Below are 18,760 nucleotides of genomic sequence, written 5' to 3'. Positions count from 1 at the left end.
AGTAAAAAGACTTATCATCTACTATATACGTACAAAATTATTTTAACTATATACAATCTAATTTTGGAAGGGAAGCCTTAGAGTAACAATAAAGTTGTTTCCGTGTGACCTATAGGTTACGAGTTTGAGCCGTGGAACCAGCCGCTAATGCTAGCATTAAGGAGATTATCTATGTCATATTCCTAAAGGCGCGGCTCTTTCCTGAACCCTGCATGAATGCGAGATGCTTTGTGTATCGGGCAGCACCTATATAATATAATTTTCTGGCGAATGAAATTTATCCATACTCCCTTACCCTCCTAACTCCGCACACGCACGAGACCAATGGAGCGACTTGATATTAACTTGAATTCCCTCGTAAACGTAAAACTAAAGTTAAGATTAAATTTTTGATCATATATAAATAGTACTTAAATTTGCGGGAAATAGAATACAAATCATTAGTTAACTTAGTTTATGTTAGTTTAGCCATTTTAGCTGAGCGTAACTTTACCTAGTTTATCCATTTGAGCTGACACTAATTCAGTAACTTTGATCCATACTCAGTACCATCTTAAATTTTTTATGGAATATGTATAAATTATTAAATTATAATTCAATAACTTAAAATGGCTAGAATTTCGAGCTCATAAATTTCAAATCCCGACTCCAACTCCGCATTCTAACATTGCGAAAATGAGTTCACAACTCATATGAAGTAAACTGTACTTGAAACTGCAGCATGTGATTCTGCCATTTGGACCATTTGGACAATTTTGATATTCATGGAGAAGATAAGGTTGATATTAAACTTCTTCTTTCACGTGTTGCGAGAGCAGTGGAGCTCCCATAAAATTTGAATGCCACAATTTTTTACCGCTTATGTTATGGTAAAACATCAAATTTATATTTATTGTTTACAGTGAAAATAATAATAACAATTAAATTTGTTGATGCAACTCTAAAAATACATGATCTATTTTTTATACTAGTTTATTAAGTAGTTGATGCTGAGTATGTGAGACTTAGAATCGAAATAAAGTTAGGGAGAAGGCTATAATCAAACCACTAAGTGAGCTATTCGGGGCCTCGAGCTTATCGATTTGGGGCCTCGAGGTTGATCCCAGAGCTCGGGCTCGAGCTGTCGTGGGTGATCGGGATAGGACGAACAGTTATGAAATAATCAGCGAAGGCTTTTTATGGCCAATGACGAACAAATAATGATGAACAAATATGAAGACAATAAATGAAAATAATAATATTAAGAGAGTATGCTAGAGGGCAAAAAGAATGTTCATGTATTTTTCGTGTGGAGTAGCTGAAGCAACAGAGTCTACAAAATGGGAAGGATACCCTTTATATATGAGGGGAATCCCTTCATAGTACAACAAGCATTAATTACAAGGGTACAGAGACGTGACAACTAGAAGACACCCCGACTCGGGTCTTAGAGTAGCTCTCTAGGTTTCATTAGTCCTAGCCACGTGCCTTGGGAACTCCTCATTTCCGCTGTGGACGTGGTTGACATTATTACAAGACCGAGTATCGACGAACCTCGAGGGAGGAGTCCCGATCATAGCCTTGTAGCCTCAAGACTTCGAGACGATCTTCCGAGGTGCTTTGATAATGAGAGATTGGACCCTCCGTTTTTACCGTATACAGATAGTCCCCACGTTTCTTAAAAATGAGTGATAAGAAATGATTTTGACACCCAACTCTTCGGACTTCCCGTAGTGATGTCATGCTGACGATATCATACCTACGATGTAAGTCTCCACGATAACTGGTACATCCCATGGACTTGTCTTTTCAGCGTTATTCAATGTGCTGCCGATTCCCATTTTTCAAGGCGACTGTATCGCCGTCGATCCAATTTCCAATGGCACATTGATTGCGCCTGTTGATATGTCTTCTAAAGGCATTAATGGAATTATAGGCCACACTGTCTTTTATTCAAGTGTTTCTCAACATCTTTTCATTCCTTTCTTCTCATTCTCATTATCCTTCTCTTATTGCTACCCTCCATGTTTGGGATTTCTGACCTTAAGATCTTACGGCGACGTTCTTACCAGTCGTGCCATGGCCTCCTACCTGGACTCCCCTACGACGAGCGAGACTATTCTATCTTGATGTTGTTTTTGTTATTGTTACGGCTATCGCTGCTGTCATTGTTGGACCGAGGTGACGAGGTAAAGGGGGTCAGCCCATTTCGACTTAGGAGGACATTCGGACTCTACACCGCTGCTTGGGAGAGTGTTCGGATTATACACCGCTGCTCACTTTCCTACCCTGGCCTGGTGTGGCACTTCATCCCTCGGGTTTTTTCCCAAGGGATAAAATAGCGCAACCAACCGTTTAGCTCGCACGGCACGATGTCCCGGAAGATGGACTCGGAGCGGCCGTAGAGTAGGGTTGAGGCCCACCAAATCTTCAACCTTTGGCTTCGGCGGGCTATGTCTCTTTTTTCTACCTATTCCGCATCACCTTCCCCTTCCTTGCCTTCCTACTTTCCTCTTCTTCATCTTTGCCCTCAGATATATTGCTTCGTGAGATTGAGCTGGGAACCTAGAGGAGGTGGCAGTCGAAGGTATCACCACCGAGGGTGCATGCTCGAGGAGGCGGTTCTCGGAGATGCTGCTACCGGAGATGAACCTTCGATGGTAGACTTGGTTCTAGGCTTTTACTACATATGTACCTTCTCGCTTCTTTGTTTCTGTGTAAGGACCCCTCGTGGGCTTTTGTAATCATATGTAAGGACCCCTCGCGGGCTTTTGTAACTGAATATTCATGAATGCAGAGATATTTCCTCAATTTTTATCTTTGATGCTTGCTATATTCTATTGCGTTTGTGGAGATTCTACGTGCACGAGTCTGTCTGTTGTTGCTAATACCGAACCAGGGTGCTAGTATTCCTTCTGGCCTTTGGTTGATAAAAATGGCTTCTCGTGGGGATCTTTTGCCGTTCCTCGGGCCAAACCTGGATTGATCCGATAAACTTGTGACGTGGGGAGCCTTACTTTGAGTCGAGAAGAAGTAGGGCTTTGAACCCCTAAACTAAGACTCAGCATTTAGACCTTCGAGAACAGTCCCCGAGTAAGGGTTGATCTGGGGCATTTGGAGACTTGTCTTGAACTTAATGTATGCAATCTTAAGACATTGTAGATAGGTCCCGGATGAGGGACTTCCCGATTTAGGACGATATCTGTAATGCTGTTTAAGGCTTCTTGGAGCCTAACATATTTTGGATGGAGGTCCTCGAGGTCGAGTACCTCCTCAGGACTGGAGAAGGTGTTATTGACTTTCTGGAGCCTAACCTTGTTCTGATGGAGGTCCTCAAAGTCGGGTACCACCTCGGGACTGGAGAGGTGTTACTGGCTTCTTAGAGCTTAACCTTGTTATGATGGAGGTCCTCAAGGTCGGGTACCACCTCGGGACTAGAGAAGGTGTTATTGGCTTCTTGGAGCCTATCCTCGTTCTGATGGAGGTCCTTGAGGTCGGGTACCACCTCGGGACTAGAGAAGGTGTTACTGGCTTCTTGGAGCCTAACCTCGTTCTGATGGAGGTCCTCGAGGTCGGGTACCACCTCGGGAATGGAGAAGGTGTTACTAGCTTCTTGGAGCCCAACCTTGTTCTGATGGAGGTACTCGAGATCGGGTACCACCTCGGGAATGGAGAAGGAGTTATTGGTCACTGTTCTTAACCGGCTTTGCAGTAGGCGAATCGTTGTTGTTTTCCCCATATATAAATAGGGTTGTTTCTGCTTTTTTGGGGATTTCACCATTTTAAGTAGTTGCCCTTCTTTTTCTACGCCAGCTTTTCGGCACTTTAGAACTAACGCGTCTGCACATATTATGCATTTTAGTTCTCTAATTTCATTACCGCCACGGTCGCTATGTCGGGGTCTGTCCGACAGGGAGGGGAGAGCTCCGCCTCCGGCCTTCAGGACAAACGAGAGTACGCCTTGAAGACCACTTCATTGATAGGAGAAGGGCATCTTGAGTTAGTGAGAAAAGACTGCGAATGGGGGGAGAAAGTGATGTTACAGGCATTTTCCCCGAGTGAGGGCATCACGGATCGTGCCGATGGGTACTTGAATGTGTACACGTATCCTTTCACACTGGGCCCCTTTGATAGGGTTGTGATCGACTTCTGCTTAGAGTATCGGGTTACTTGGCACAAGTCCATCCATCGTTTTGGCGAACGGTATTGATGGTGAGATTTTTTGTGAAGAAGACGGGGCTTAAATTTTTGCTCAGTCATCTTATTAGGCTATACCGGCCCTTTCACCATCGAGGTCTGCTAACCTTGCGATGTCGATCGACCATGCCCTTCGTTGTTGATGACGAGGAAGATGGAGATCGGGGATGGATGAGTCATTTTGTCCAAGTGCGGACCGCTGACATTATCCCCGTGGAGCTTATGCCATTCCCTAAGGAATGGAATTATACACGTAAGTGGTGCATTTCGCGCTTTCTCAGTTTTGCCTATAGCAAGAACTGGTTTCATAACCATGCCTTCCTTTCTTCCTCTGTAGCGGTTTCATGGGCGTCGGACGACGTTCCTGATCTGCCGGATTGGGTCCGAAAATTGGCGACGACCTATGAGGAGCGCAAGTGGCGAGCTTTGTCCCGGGGCAGATTGGAAGCAAAATACCATGGTGAGTGTTGTGCTATTCTTTCCTTTCCCTTCTTTCATGTGGAGAAGCATATCCCTTTACACGTATTAATCTTACTGTTGTAGACATTGGAAAGCCTTTCGAGGCGAGGCCGCACTCCTTTAGATAGGGGAAAGGGTTGCCAACTTCCGGGATGAAGAACAGTAACAATGAATGAGAGGTGCTTTCACAAGGCGATGACGCTCAAAGTAAGGCAGAGCGGGACCGGGGCTTCGGAGCGAAAGCATCATCCGAGCCTATCGTGTTTGTAGACATGCGATTTTTGACCCTCCCCAATTTTTTTATATTTTAGCATGTAAATATTTAATTTAGGCCTAATATCACTATTTCAACTAATTTTGACTCTTTTACTTTATTTTATTACAAGAAAATGAAAATTGCAAAAATAGTTTCATTAATGTTTTGTAGTTATTTTTTAATCTTGAAAAATACCAAAAATAATTCTGTTTTAATGGTCAGTCTTATTTTAATAGTTATTTTACTTAAGTAGGATTAATTAATAAATGAGATCGTATTTTTAGTCTCGTTCGCAAGGAAAGAATAAAATTTGGGCTCAAACGACCCATTTTAGGCCTAATTTTCGGATCTAACCTATAATTTCCAAGCCCATAATTTCTAGGCCCATACCCCTAACCTAAAAAAACCCATAAAAGCTAACCTAGGGTCCCTAAATGAGAGGAGCTGAAAAATACACAAAATATACAACATAGACCTAAAGACCTATACACCTGATGAGCGCCGTTTTCAGCAAATTAGACCCCACCCCGTGAAACCCGTCTTCTTCAAACCCCCCCCACCCAGCGAGCCTTGAGCTTCTTCTTCTTGAGACACAAAAAATCTTAAGTCATTGCCCTTTCTTCTACAACAACAAGACCTAGACCTAGAGAGGACTCCAACCCAAAAGACCTAAGCAGCGGCAGAACAAAAAATGAGATCCTCGCTCATAAACTTTTAACACCAAGACGAAACCAGTGCAACCCCACCTCGCTGTTCGCCGGAAACCAGTAGCAGCGGCCACCTGATCTCCAAAGGCTAATAGCCGTTGCCCACCCCTTCTCTTTTTTTGAAAATCCAGTTTTCTTTTTGTGTAATCATGAGTAAGTGTATTAGGGAATGAAATAGTTGTGTGTATTTTCAGATCCTCTCCCTTCCGTCTTTTAGAATGAGGGGCAAATAATGAGCCAAAATTTGGGATCCTTTGTTGGCGATTTGAATGCCGAGGATGAAACTGCTGGCAATGATATATACCTTAAGGGATTTGAGGAAGAGTTTCTGTTATGTTCCGGTCCAGCTTGAGTTCCATCGGGGTTCGATTTGAGATCGTTGTTCTTTGTTTCCGGTTTGAGGTTTGAGTTTCAATTCTTTCATATACATTTGCTATTTCTGTCTATTACAATGCTCTATTTATAAAATTCTTGCTATCGTTAATTGCTATCTCCTTTTAATTTCATATACATGGTTTTGATGACATGGATTTGAAGTTACACATTGTGAATACATTATTTGTGGTTTAGTATTTTCATATCTGAATCTCTATATACATCATAATATAGTTTAATTTCTGGAAATGAAAAACTTTAGTGCATAGAAGTGTATATTAGTGAGAGATCTGATTTATATTTCTCAAGAGTTGCTGCTGAATTTACTTGGAACATCATGAATGTGAAAAAAGACCAAGATGTGAGGCTCAAAGTTGGATATGAAGTCGTTGAAAAGGTTCCTTACTTTCAGATCAGAGAAAACAATTGGACACTCCATGTCAATAATAGTGGGAAATGGAAAGTGAGATATGACTTATGATACTACTGATATACAGGTAACTTGTTTCACTGAGAGAGTTATAATGCAAGAGAGTAGAAAATCACCACAATCATCCTTTTGATATGCTATCATTTCAAAAAGGCATTACCTTATAGGATTTGCTTTTGAGTATTGTCTCAAATAGTTACCCAATTCAATTAAAAGTTGACACTCGTTAAAAGTAGCTATATTTTGTGTAAGAAATTTTGATTTCCCATATACAATTTGTAGATGTTGGCTCGAATAGTGTGACAGCTCTGGCCCTCCTATCACATAGTCTATGGCCCTCATATCTATATCTTTACTAATATAGAAAAATGCTTTGAACCTCGTAGCTTGCTTTAGGCACGATTTAATATATCATCGCGATTGTGTACACGTTCGCCTGACATAATTACGATTCTGAAAACTAATTCGGAGTATGCGTTCGTGCAACTTCGATCAAACCTTCTTAATAATAAAATTCTTGTAATAGGCCACTAATTGAAATATAGTTCACATAGCCCGAGGTGTGCCATCCACAATTTAATCATTCATGACCCTCGTATTAATTTCATAACCTAGATATAAAAATGAAAAATGCTCGTGGTTTCTTTAGGCCCGTTTAATGTATCATTGTGATTGTGGACACGTTCGCGTGACATAATTACGATTCTAAAAACAAAACCGTAGTATGCGTTCACACAACTTTGGCCAATTTTTTTTTAATAATAAAGCGTTATTAATTGTGGACACGTTCGCGTGACATGATTTTTGACGCGCCAAACAAATGGGTACACGTACGTGTGACCCATTTCAAGATAATTTCTTAATTAAAAAAGGCAAATGCACATAGGTTCTAAAATCAGTAATCAAACAATTTGTTTAAGCCAAGTATGATCAAAGTGACCGTGCTAGAACCACGAAACTCGGGAATGCCTAACACCTTCTCCCGTTAACAGAATTCCTTACTTGGTTTTCTGTGTTCGCAGACCGTAAATAGAGTTAACTTTCCTCGATTCGGGATTTTAAACCAGTGACTTGGGACACCATAAATTATCCCAAGTGGCAACTCTGAATTTAATATAAATAATCCCGTTTCGATTGTCACTTAAATTGGAAAAAACTCCCTTACACCCTTTCGGTGTAGTGAAAAGGAGGTGTGACAGCTCTGGTGACTCTGCTGGGGACAGGAACCCAGAATCTCTGGTTCAGGGTTCAAGAATTCGAGCTTGTTAATATGATGTTTACTTGGCTTTATTTGTTGTTCATATTACTGTATTCTGTGAACCTTTTGTGCTAAATGCTATCTATTTACCAGTTTAATATTGTTTGAATTGTATATAACTGTCTTCTGAAAATGGTGCACACGTTCGTGTGGTCCGCTTTTTTTGTAGAAATTATACCAAATAGAACGAGGCTGGGCCAGCAGCAAGGCCGAGTAGTCTTTAGTGCTCCCGGTACGTTGCCCCCTCTTCGACCCCATTAGTCCGGTCGGGTAAGCCAGGTCAAGAACACAACCCCAGGTTTAAACTTAGAATAACATAACCTCATGCCGGATCCCTAGTAGGAACGTTTGTTTGCATCATGTGCATTTGACTTTGGGGACTCAACACAGGGGTTGGGCCCGTCTAGGACATGTGTACCCAAAATAACAGACCATCTTGCTGCATCCTATGTGCTACATGTTGCATATCCTCAAGGGTAAAAGGGTCATTTGGCGGACTAATGATAGTTGAGGGCAAATGAAAAAAAGAGAAAAGAGGGTGAAGTATGAAAATAAAGCAAGTAGGGCACCGTTATGTTTTTTTTCACATTTTTGTTAAGAAAAAGAAAAAAATACATGAAAAATGCCAAAAAAAGATTTTGCACTTTTTCGTCATTCTGAAAATCAAAAAATCAAAAAAAAAGGGAAAAGAGAATCTAAAAATATTTTACATGTTTCATCATTTTTCAAAAAAAAAAGACAAAATTCTCGCGCGTATCCAATCTGCCCGAACTACGCATACCTGATTCTCGTCTTTTGCGTCGTGATACGTAGGCAACCCACATAGGGTCCGGTCTTCCTAGTGAGTTTAGGTCCTTGGCTTTGTAGGGTCTTAGCCAAATTTTTCACTTCTAGCCATCTTTTGGGCCAAATAAGCTATTTTGCAAAAATTGCCTCAATCATGTCTTGCATGTGTCCAACATGAAGGGTTATTGTCTCACATAGCGTTCTAGGTCTTTAACTTATTTGGTTTTAATTTTCTCAAATAGGTGTGGATTTACTTACCGGAGTTTGAGTATGACAGATCCCCAGGACCATCTAGTCAGGATCGCTTATCAGAAGTGGATTAAAAGAAGTTTTTTTTTTATGTTTTGAGTCTGTTTTTATTTTTATGTCATCTTTTACTTTCTAGTTTTGTATAGTAATATCAAGTTTTTTATTATTATTGTACTTTCTATTTTATAGTTGAAAAAGTGTTTTATAAATCAAAAATTAAAAAAAAAAGAAGAGATTTTGCGTTTTTATATTTCCGTTAGAAGTCTTATTCAGAATACTAATTCTAGGAATTAAAAAAAATTTCAATTGAGGTGGTTTTTCCTTTAGGAAATCAATATCTAGAATTTAAAATAAAAATTATTTTTATATTTCCTTTAGTATATTAGGACTAAAAATTCAAAAAAAAAATGAGAATTTTCTTTTAGTACCTCTTTAAAGAGTTTTCTTTAAGGTATTAATTTCAAAAATCCAAAAAGATTTTCTTTTGAGGCTCTTCTTTGGGAAACTAATGAAAAATAAAAAAAATATTCTTTTTATTTTCGCTAGAACTTTAGGATACTGTACATAGAAGAGAAAAAATACAGACATTATATGTTGTTTATCTTTAGAGTTTTTTCCTTAGGTAATCAAAAACTGAAATCCAAAAACAATATTTTTTTTATCTTTTTCATTTCTCATTTCGAAATTTTTTTTCAGGATATCAAATGAAAATTAAAAATATTTTTCTTTGGTCTATTCTATAGATTTCCTTCCTAAAAAAAGAATCAAAAAAAATATTTTTCTCTTCTAGGATTTTTTTCCCTTAATAATTTCTCATAGAGTATCTGTTTCAAAAAGAAAAAGAAAAATATATGCTCGTTAAGCTTGAGTTTAGAATAGGTTATAGAACATTAAGTCTAGAAAATTCATAAAAAAAGATTTGCATTTTTTATTTCTCTTTTCTCATCAGAGTAGTCACTAAGGTAAAAAAAAGAAAGAGAACGTTAGTTTGTATACTTTTTTCCCGATCTTCCTGAACTACACAAAGATCTGACTCATGCGACGTCATGATACGTAGGAAACCTACATAGAGTTCAATCGAATCATTTTTTAAAAAAAAGGAAAAAAAGGAAAAAGAAAAAGAAAAAGAAAAAGAAAAAAAAAAGATGAAATTATGGGATGTGAGAAATGAGAGGAAAGAAAAGAGTGATAATTAAAAAAAAAATGGAAGGAAAATGAGCAAGCAAGTACTAGAAAAGGAAAGAAAAGAGAAGGTTGAAATGAACAAAATTGGAATGATGCCAAGTGACCTTGTGACCCTCGAAGTTATTCTAAAACCGTTAATTGTTGCTAGGTGCATTGCACGCGATGTGATATTTTTAGCTGCTAAATGCCCTAACGCTAACAGGATGACCCCATTTTGTTCCTTTTGTTATCTTCATTGAGCAGAAGGGTGGTTGGTTTGTGGTTCATAAGTAACTCATCTATACAACACAAGGTCAAAGAGCAAGGTAGCAATGACTAGCAAAGACTTGGACACATGGGTTATTGATCCGTCTAAGGGAATTGTTGAATCAGAATCTGAGTTGAAAGAAGAGGTCTTAAGGTTGAAAGGACAGATGGCCGAAATATACCAAGCCTGGATTAGTGGGCGTCCTCCACTATCAGTTCCCACTAACTATACTGAAAGCCTTGTCACCATTCTGCCACTGTCACAAGTCCAGGATATCTCCTCAAAACCTTTTCACACTCCACCCCTACAACCACCTCATATCCTGCTCCTTTAACCATACATGTTTTTGTAGCTCATCCACCTGCTACCTTTCCTCGATCCTCTGGCGAGACTGTGTTCAAAATTCCAGAGGCCCAACATATGCTCCAGAACCAATTTTTAAGGTCTTGGGTCCATATTCTTAAGCTCCTCATTTTCAGCCTCCCGGTGAGACTACAAAGCCTACTAAGACAGTGGAGCAAGATGAAATATCTAGAAAGCTAAAAGGGTTTAAGATGCCAAAGTTTAATTTGTATGATGGGCGTGGATATCCAGTAGCCCATCTGAAGGGTTATTGCAATAGAATGAGAAGTGTTGGCGGGAAAGATGAGTTGCTAATGGCATATTTCAATGAGAGCCTGACTAGGGAAGCTTTGGAATGGCATACTCGTCAAGATGTCGGTAAGTGGCATACATGGGATGACATGGCTCAAGATTTTGTGCGACACTTTCAGTACAATATAGACATTGTCCCAGATCGCTCCTCCTATCTCAGAAAAGAAACCCAAGGAAAGTTTTAGGGAATTTTGGTTCAGATGGAACGAACAAGTTGCTCGGGGTAGTCCACCCATCAATAGAAAAAAGGTTGCTGAGCCCAGCCAACGACAGGATCTAGTGGGCATTCCTGCTAAATGCTTTCAGCCTCAATACCGACCCCATGAACATCCCCAAACTCCACATAATCCACCCTAGTATTATCCTCCGAACAACATCCGGCCATCTGTCCAACCACTAGGTCACTCCTTAGGGCGAGCACCAGCATCCCAAAATTCTCGTGTGCCTTCATAGCTTTTTCGAGCATCAAACAACCCTAGAAAACTGGGACATGGAAATAGTTTCATGCCAATTGGAAAATCCTATACAAGCCTATTTGAAAATTTAAAATACTCTGGCCTGATTGAACCGCTCCTCATCTATACTCCAAACCCATATGCAAAAGGTTTTGATCCTACTGTACGGTGCATGTACCACTCTAATGTCCAAGGTCATAGCATTGAAGATTTCCGTGCTTTGAAAAAGGAAATAGAAAGAATGATTCAAGAAGGGATAATTGTGATCCAGGATAGTGACACCTAGCATATCACGCAGAATCCTTTACCTGCACATGATGATGCACACTTTGTGGGGATGATGCGTGGTGATAGGGAGCATGAGAATTCTCTTGGGAACTTGCTGACTGAAGTTAATGATATGGAAATTGGCAATGGTCTTGGTAACATTGATGTGGAACTCAGTGGCTAAGATGTCGAGCTTGGTAATTAGAAAGACGCTCCTTTCTTGGCTAGCTAGGGAGGAGTTTTGATGGTTAATTTTATTGTTATTTCTGTTGTCCGGGTTATTTCAGGGCTGTAATCCGGATATTGTCTTGTGACCCAAACCCTCCTATACTTTTATTTTGCCTAGTTCCTTTAACCGTAGAAACTCATTTAGTGTTATCTAGGTTTGTTCCAGGGTTATAACACAATTTATTTTGCTTGTTTTGTTGTTCAAACTCTTTCACCGTCTGTCAAATGAATTTTTTTATTTTCTGTTATTTCTAGTTATTTTTGTTTAGTTCTCTTTTTTTCCTTTTATAGTTCTTTTCATGCCGGCTCTAGGACATGACATGCTCGCATAGTTCTAGGTCTGGTCTTAAAAATTAGTTTAATCATGAAGCAATGAAACAATTTTAAAGATGATGGGAACACTTGAGGGAAATAAATACAGATTTGGACATTTTGAGGTCATTTGAAGCCCGAACTGTGTGAAACTGAGGTAATTAATTTGGGAAGTTAATAGGATGATAAGGATTCGTTAAAGGAGAGTACATCCCAGACAATTTGAAGCAAGCAACTTTGAGTTCAAGTGCATCTCAAGTTACAAGATAAAGTCAAGAAAGTTTTCTCCGAATTGGCGGACGGTATCCATTGTGAAGGAGAAATTGCCCAACGAGAGTTCTGTACTTGACAAAGCGCTAAAGAAAGTGGAAGGCATGTTAGTGATTCAATGGCGAAGCTGCTAAAGAAATATTGTGTGTGCTCTTCAATTTTCATCCTCAAGTTGCATGTGTTGTACTTGGCATTTTCAGAGATTGGGAAGCCCTCTTTCAGCCACCCAAACACTTATACCCTTCGATCCCCTTTTGAGCATGTACTGATTTCTTTGACCTCCCTTCTTTTGGAATCAAGTTAGAGTCATACGAAAAATAAATTTCATGTCCCCATAGGTTTATTTTGGAAAGTTTATTCCAGAAGGAAAATTCAAAAAAAAAAAAAAGAGAAAAAATAGAGAAAAAGAAAAAAAACGGAAAAAAAGAAGAAGGAAAAAGAAAAAAAAAAGAAAAAAGGAAAATAGTAACAAAACGTATCTTTGTAAACTATGTTTGACCTGATTCTTGTCACCACAAGATACGTAGGCAGCCTTACCATTCGGTCATGCCAAATAAAATATTTCATAATCCCATGAAGTCGAGAGTGGGGCAGTCTTTCTTAGTAACTCCATCAAAAGAAAAGAAAAAAAAGAATCAAATTCCCTTGTTTTAGAAATTGGGGCAAAGTTTCTAGAATGGATTTCAAAAGTTGTAAATAAATTAACCCCGCTGTCTTAGTTATTTTGAGCCTTTATGATATCCTTTCTTTTTAACCCTGTCCAAAAGCCACATTATAGTCCAAAAAAGACCTCCCAGATAATTTCTGTGAGTCCTAAGTTTAGACATGCCAAGAGTATATGATGTTTTTATCATGGTTAATGCCTTGTCATCTGCAGAATCAGAGGAAATAAGAAGAAAAAAATAAAATGAGAGAGTCTTATTGGTGAAAACCTTCACAGGAACCATAAAGCGACAGTAAGTTGAGAGAAAGAACAAAATGAGAGAGGCTTGATGGTGAAAACCCTTCAGGCACTACAAGTCAAATAAGGATTGTGAATCAGATAGGATAATCAGAGCATTGAAGCCCAGTTTCACGGCCAAGAGGTACAACAATAGTTGAACATTAGACTTTCTTGACAGATTATGCCACTAATCCAAAAATACGTATCATGGTCATTAGAGTTGGTATCCATATTTGATAAGTTTTTACTTTGTAGTTTTCTTGTTAGGAATCATTTCTTTCCATTGTCTTTTAATCTATTCATTTTATCTTGTTTATTTCCTCTTCCTGAGTCTGTTTGGTCAGAACAAGTGAGAAATGACTTCAAAATTTGCTACCAGCTTTCCAATTGCACAAAACGGGATCTAGCTAGCACATCAAAGTGGCATAAGTCAGGAAAGAGCAGTATATGCACTAAATGGATAACAATCGGCGTGCTTTGGGATTCATGTGAAATACAAAGGTTCGGTATATAGATAAATGGTATTGGGTTTGTACGGATCAGAGGTATTTTATATGATAAGGTTGACAGAGAAAGTGGTTAACCAATGACAAGGAAGGTCTTCCAAGCGGAAATTAGAGTTATCATGGCAAGTGAAGGAGCAATAGACCTCATGGCCAAGGCCAGTGGTTTAAGTCAGGAATGAACGGCATGCACACTGAGTGGGTGGCAATTGACGTGCTTTGGGATTCGTGTGAAACACAAAGGTTCAATATATGTCAATGCATGAGCATAATGCAACAGAGGAATGATATTGGGTTTGAACGGATCAGAGGTATTTTTTGTGATAAGGGTAACAAAGAAAGTGGTCAATCAATAAATTAGCAAGGTCTTTTGAGTTGAAATCGAAGTTATCATAGGAAGTGAAAGAGCAATCGCCCTCAAAGTCAAGGCCACAAACCAACCACCATGTTTAAACTTACAAGTTTTCTTTGATTGAAACAGGGGCAGGAAATTTTGTTTGTTCCGAAGAAACCCTCCGTGAGGAAAGCAGGTGCCAGATAGGCTCGGCAGTAAGTTTTGAGTACCCTCCTGGATAACGGGATTTAGTAACTTTTGAGACCCTCGCAAGTGACAAGGTCTGACGTAAGTTCTACTTTGGGGAAGTATAATTAGCATTTAAAGTTTTTCACTTTTGAGACGAGACTTGGTTTGAAATTTTTCAGGATAAGGGAATTTAGCTTAGAACTTATTTTGATAACAAGAATTAGTTAACACTCACAGATGTTCCCAATATCAAACTGGGGCAGAAAAATTTCTTTTGTTTTGTCTATTTTGTTGCAATTAGGTGCCCACCTGGAGAACAAGGGAAAACAACTCAAGTTTCAAGGGAAAGCGGGTCAAGTTCAGCAGTCAGGCGTCCACCTAGAGAACAAGGGAAAGTAGATCAAGTTTCAAGAGAAGATAGTTCGAGTTCAGCAATCAGGAACCCACCTGGAGAACAAGGGAAAACAGCTCAAGTTTCAAAGAAAAGCGGGTCAAGTTCAGCAATCAGGCACCCACCTGGAGAACAAGGGAAGAAAGTTCAAAGAAAAGCAGTTTCAAGAGAAAGCAGTTCAGGTTCAGCAATCAGGAGCCCACCTGGAGAACAAATGGAACAACTCAAGTTTCAAAGGAAAACAACGCGATTTCAGCAATCAGGCGCCCACCTGGAGAGCAAGGGAAAATAGTGCAAGTTTCTACGGAAAACAGTTCCAAGTAGCAAAAGAAGATGGTTCAAGTTCAACAATCAGGAACTCACTTGGAGAACAAGGGAAAACAAGTCAAGTTTCGAGGGAAAGATAGTGCAAGTGTTGGAAATTAGACACCCACCTGGAGAACAAGGAGAAACAGCTTAAGTCTCAAGGAAAAACAGTGCAAGTGTTGGATATCAGGCGACCACCTGGAGAACAAGGAGAAGCAGTTCAAGTCTCAAGGAAAAAAAATTCAAATGTTGGTAATAAGGCGCTCACCTGGAGAACAAAGGGAATGCAGCAATGTTAAAAGGAAGACGGGTCAAGTTCAACAATCAGGCGCCCACCTAGAAAATAAAGGGAAAATAATTCAAGTTTCAGAGGGAAGGAATACAATTCAAATGTTGGTAATCAGGCTCCCACCTGGAGAACTGTGATGATCCAAAAGGTTATCACTTGTTTTAAAAGTAAATTCTACATTCTAAGGCCTTAAAAATCTCTTTTAGCATCACCTTGATTTGTGCGTATAGTCCGTGCGCGTAACCGGAAAGCTATTATGTGAAAATCTGTGAAAAATAATAAATTTTGACTTTAAAATGGATTTAAGTTGACTTTGGTCAACATTTTGGGTAAACAGATCCGGACCCGTGATTTGACGGTCCCGGAGGGTCCGTAGAAAAATATGGGACTTGGGCGTATGCCCGAAATCGAATTCCGAGGTCCCAAGTCCGAGAAATGAATTTTTAAAGAAAATTATTTTTTGGAATTATTTATGAGTTTTGGAAATGAAATGTGTTTACAATTTGATGGTATCGGGCCCGTATTTTGGTTCCGGTGCCCGGTACAGGTCTTATATGTAATTTAAGATAAGTCTGTGAAATTTGGTAAGAAACGGACTTAAAACGACGTGAATCAGATCGTTTTTGAGAAAATTAGAAAATTTGAAGTTCTTAAGAAATTTCATGATTTTGATGCTAAATTCATAGTTGTTGATGTTATTTTAGTGATTTGAATGCACGAGCGAGTACGTATGATGTTTTTAGGTTGGTGTGCATGTTTGGTTTGGAGCCTCGAGGGCTCGGGTAAGTTTTGGATAGGCCACGGGGTGGATTTTGGACTTGGAAAGTTACAAACTTCAGCTATTTCATTGTAGGCCTGCAAGCATTTGCGAAGCCTAGCTCGCAAATGCGAGTTTGCAAATGTGAAGGCTGAGTCGCAAATGCGAACCAGGCCAGGCCAGCCCATCCTCGCAAATGCAAAATTTTCCTTCGCAAATGCGATGCTCCCCATTTGGGCCTGTCATCGCAAATGCGGCTGTTTGTTCGCAAAAATTGCTTCGCAAATGCAAGCTTAGCAGAGCCTGGGTTCGCAATTGCGAACCTTAATTGCAATTGCGATACCTGCAACCTGTAAGTTCATTACTTAGACGTATTTTCAACCATTTTTCACATCTTCTCAAAACATAAACTCTCTAGGGCGATTTTTCAAAGGCAACTTCTCTTCCTAATCGATTGTAAGTGATTTCTAACTATTTTTTTCAATCATTAACATCTTTTCACATGATTTCAACTCAAAATCAATTATTTTCATGGGGAAAATTGGGTATTTTGGGTAGAACCTAGGTTTTTAAAAAATTGGGAACTTGGACCTCGATTTGAGGTCCGATTTCAAAATAAATTATATATTTATATTCGTGGGGGAATGGGTAATCGGGTTTTGGTTTGAACCTCGAGTTTTGACCATGTGGGCTCGGGGGTGATTTTTGACTTTTTGGGTAAAACTTTAGAAAACTTATTCTCATGCATTAGAATTGATTCCTTTAGCATTTATTGATATAATTAAGTAACTTGTGACTAGATACGAGCGAATTGGTGGTGGAATCAAGAGGTAAAGAGATAGTAGAGGCTTGAATTATGTTCGTGGCATCGGGGTAAGTGTTTGGTCTAACCTTAGCTTGAGAGATTAGGAGTCGAGTCCTATTTGCTATGTGGTATTTGTCGAGTACGACGTATAAGCATGATGACAAGTATCTATACGTTAGTGTCAAGCATGCCCGTAAGTCTTATATTGTGATTATTATGGCTTCATTGTATTATTCATGCTTTGATAATGATTTCTATTATTGGGAAAAGTTTGTGGAAGTAATTGTGATATTTGAACATTGAGGAGCGTTGGTTCAAGTTGTACAATGAAATGTGAAAGTATAAGTGGAAATTGAACCTTTTAGAGCATTGGCTTAAAGTTGTGAAGTGAGTTGTGAAGTAAAAGTGAAAAAGAGAAGAGAATCATTATATTATCTCCCTTGCCGGGATATTGTTGCTTTTAATATTATCTCCTTGCCGGGATTCTTATCGTAATTTCATTTATTCCATTTCCCTATTGTTTGTGGTTGTTGTTTGGGTGAGGAAGAATGTTAAAGAACGAAGGGTGATGCCATGTATTATTTTGGTGAGAGAGAGTTAAAGCACGAAGGGTGATGTCGTGTATGATTTGTGAGGAAAGAGTGTAAAGCACGAAGGGTGATGCCGTGCCGCACGATGTACAATTCCATGCCGATTATATTGATTTTATGGTGAGGATGAGAGTAAAAGCACGAAGGGTGATACAATGCAGTTTATATTGATTCTTATGGTAAGGACGAGAGTAAAAGTACGAAGGGTGATGCCGTGCACTTGTCCTTGATTTTCCTGATTCTTGCTGATAATTAGTTATATTGTCCTTTACGTTTATTCACTGATTTTCTGTTGTTACCTGATTTTATTTCGATGTTATAGATTCCCTTACCCTATTTGCCTTGTGTTTGTTTCTTGGGTGAGGAAGAGTGTAAATCACGAAGGGTGATGCTGTGTATTGTTTTGGTGAGAGAGTGTTAAAGCACGAAGGGTGACACCATGTATTGTTTTGGTGAGAGAGTGTTAAAGCACGAAGGGCGATGCCGTGCACTTATCTTTGTTTTCCTGATTTTTTATTGATAACTGAGTTACAATTTCTCTACATTTAATTGTTGGTTTCCTTGATACTTGTTGTACCCCACAACATGATCTCCCTTTCCTATTTTCAATTGAACTGTGGTGATCCTCATATTTATTTGTTGTTCTTCTGTTATTATTCAATGTCCCCGCAACATGTTACCCCCTCCCATACTTAACTGTACATTACTGTTCTTCTTTTTTGCTGTATATGATTTAATTGTACAGGTTTATTTGGTAGTCTGGTCCTAGCCTGGTCAGTACTTCGCCGAGGTTAGGCTAGGCACTTACCAGCACATGGGGTCAGTTGTGCTGATACTACACTCTGCACTCCTTTGTGCAGATCCCAGTGCTGTAGACTTCGGACCGCAGTGAGATTGTTGTTTCTTGTTCAGGCGACCCGAAGTAGTCCTGCAGGCGTCCGCAGGCCTTGGCGTCTCCTTCTATCTACTATTCCTGTTTCTTTCATGTATTTCCAGAGACAGCATTGTATTTATTTCTTTCAGACCTTTATTTGTAGTACTCCAAGACATTCTGTGAAGTTGTGATACCAGTCTTGGATAGATTTGTTTTGGATTGGTATTAGCAGTATTATTAAAACTTTACAATGCAGCCTTCCACTTATCCAATTCTATTGTTACTTAATTGTTGGCTCTTAACTATTATCGAATTAAAAATGGAAACAAGGTAAATAGTTCAGTTGGTTGGCTTGCCTTGCTTTCACTAGTAGGCGCCATCACGACTCTCGAGGGTGGAAAATCCGGGTCGTGACAAGAATAAAGGGAAAACAACAATGTTCAAAGGAAGACGGTTCAAGTTCAG

The 18,760-nt window shown here is 39.3% G+C and overlaps 1 long non-coding RNA gene across 1 annotated transcript; it reads left to right on the top strand.

Annotated features, from left to right (window-relative positions):
- Nucleotides 1-5,340: 5,340 nt before the first annotated feature.
- On the top strand, nucleotides 5,341-18,543 carry LOC138882297 (uncharacterized). Its single transcript, XR_011403798.1, has 2 exons — nucleotides 5,341-6,000; nucleotides 18,282-18,543. It is a non-coding gene; the product is annotated as an uncharacterized lncRNA (long non-coding RNA).
- The last annotated feature ends 217 nt before the right edge of the window (nucleotides 18,544-18,760 follow it).

The sequence above is a fragment of the Nicotiana sylvestris genome, chromosome 11, assembly GCF_000393655.2.
Source record: "Nicotiana sylvestris chromosome 11, ASM39365v2, whole genome shotgun sequence".
Classification (NCBI taxonomy): Eukaryota; Viridiplantae; Streptophyta; class Magnoliopsida; order Solanales; family Solanaceae; genus Nicotiana; species Nicotiana sylvestris.
The sequence above is the reverse complement of the archived record's forward strand: the minus strand, read 5'-3'. Positions and strand labels throughout refer to the sequence as shown.